Source organism: Dipodomys spectabilis, unplaced genomic scaffold (assembly GCF_019054845.1).
Source record: "Dipodomys spectabilis isolate Male_0828 unplaced genomic scaffold, ASM1905484v1 ptg000404l, whole genome shotgun sequence".
NCBI classification, from domain to species: domain Eukaryota; kingdom Metazoa; phylum Chordata; class Mammalia; order Rodentia; family Heteromyidae; genus Dipodomys; species Dipodomys spectabilis.
Genome location: NW_024871081.1, coordinates 572791 through 575470, shown reverse-complemented (window position 1 = coordinate 575470; position 2680 = coordinate 572791).

Sequence of the window (2680 nt, the reverse complement as noted above, 5' to 3'; positions counted from 1 at the left end):
GAAACATAGGTCCCATGGTTTCCCTTATTTGCAATATCCAGTATATATATGAGTGAAGCGGAAAATGTCAGATAATGTGATGTTAGGAAAATGAACCCTTAGATTTGTATTTTTACGTTTTTTTCTTTCATGCATGTGTTTCTAACGCATTTATAAGATTATTTCTTTGTTGCTTTGTATGTCCCTCCCCCACAGTATAAGCCCTGCTTTCACTATATTTGATGTCAGTATAACTTGTGGAGGGGATGGGGAAAAACAAGTCGTTTAAGCATACAAGTGGACCTGTTGCAACAATGAGAAGTACAAGTTGTCATGTCGAAAACGAGCTTTACAACGTCGGTGCGGGGCGGGGGGGGGGGTGATGAGGATTAGGTAGGGGGAGGGGGGAGGCTGGTAAGGGATGTGAAGGGTAAACAAAGGAGGAAGCTGCAATGCTTGGTAAGAAATGCATGCATTATCCTGCCCATGTAATTGTAACCCCTCTGTACAGTATGTTCACAAATAAAATAAAATAAAATAAAGAAAATCTAGGATCACCCACATCATTTGGGAATCACATGACAGGATTCAGGAATAAAATTAATAAATTATTACCTAAATTAGTAACTCCACGGCTCTGACTACATTACAAGTGTTCTCTCAAAATGTAGCTGTACTAATTTGATGAGGAAAAAGGCGCACATTGTTTCCTCACAATGTTCTACTAAGTATCTTCTTCCATAACCCAGGTTGTTCTTACCCTGTACTTGTCGGTTACTTTCCTTTGCTGGATTCAATCAATGACACTTGAAAGTGTTATCATCTTCAGACATGTAATTACATTTTGTTTTAATCCATTTGTTATAATATAAAACAAATTTTTGGGAGAAAAAATGTCTATGCTATATTTTCTTCCATGCCATATATATTTGATGTTATTAAGTATTATTTTAATAGTTTCATTTTAAAACCTGAGGAAAATGTTGAGTTACTGTTAGCACTAATTAGTTGCAACTTTTTTGTATTTTTCCATATCTGAATATTTGTTATTAAGCTTCTTACATTGTCTTTTCCCCCTACTGTTGCCTTCTTAAAATTGCTTCAAATTATAAACTCTATATGATGATCTGTATGTGTTCATTTATAAATATAAATTTTTATCTAATATGCACATTTTATATGATATTTTCATCCTATTGTATCTGCTCTGAAATCAATATGGAAATCCTTCATTAAAGAAAAACACAATGCCACAAAACCAGTGAAATTAAGATTAGGTATCTATCCAAAAATATTTAGCAATGATATAGTAGAAACCTCCACTTCTCTTATATACCAAAACATGTTCATAGCTATGAAATGTGCATTTTCTTTATTCCCTCTTTATGGAACATCCAGGTTGATTACACAGCTTGATTTCTATGAATATTGCTGCCATGAACATATATGTTCATATTGATTTATATTCTTTCAGTATGTATCCAAGTTGCAATAATGGTCTTCAAGATATTTGTCTTTTTTGTATCGTGTAAACTTCCATTATGATCTCCATATGGGTTTCACTAGTTTACAATTCCACACCACCAAACACAGTTCCTGATTTATTTCAAACTCTCCAGCAGTTTTTTGTTGTTGTTTGCGTGCTGATAACTCTTCTGGTGTGTAAGATGGGATCTCAGTGACTTTCCTATTTATTTTCCTATGTATTTCCTATGTGGATAAGAATCTCAAACATTTCATTTATTTACTAAACATATTGGTATTTCGTTCTTGATCAGTGTCTTTCTTTGTCTTTTGGTATTTGATCAATTTTTAAGTTTTATAATATTTGATTTTTCCCATTCCAAATACTCACTTTAGTAAAAAGATTTTTTTTTCATTACAGTGGTGTATTGCTTGGATATTTTGATCTTGTGAAGGCTAAGAGAATTTGATATGTTCTCTCAGTCAAATTATAAGCCTGTAAAAATAAAGTGAACCTGATTAAATGAAGCTCTTTCTGCACATTTTCTCCGGTACAGATTTCTCTGATTTAAGAAATGTATATTTTATGTCATGCTGGATGACTAACTAAGTCTGTGTGTGTGGATGATACAGTAAGAATTGCAGAATTCGCCACATAGATTTTGGAGCAAAGGCTTACAGCTGGTAACTGGGCAATGATTCAGAAGACAGCTGAGGCTGAACCTATGATCCCTTCTACCTGTGTTCAGTTCCCAATCTCTTGTAATAGACCCCTCACTTCCCATGCGATGGTTTCTTTTTGTATCCAAAATGTTTCTGGAGCTTCATGTTATTCTGGCCTCCTAGTAGGCCAACATGAGGGGAGTGAAAGCAAGCAAGGCAGATATGACAGAGGAATTTATTTTTTTTACTTGTGTAAATACCATACAGAGGGGTTACAATTACATGGGCAAGGTAATGAGTACATATCTTATCAGGCATTGTGGCCTCCTCCTTTGATTCCCCTTCCCATTCCTTCCCAATTCACCACCCCTTCTCAGTGGTCCCTCCTCAGACCCAGCTCCCACTAAAGTTGTAAAGTTCGTTTTTCAAAATAACGTCCTGCTCATCTCATTGTTGCAATGGATCCACCTGTACCCCAATTTAAACAATTTGGTTTTTCACTTCCCCTGCACAAAGTATGCCAATATCATGTGCAGTGAACACAGGGGGCATACCGTGGGGGAGGGACATAAAA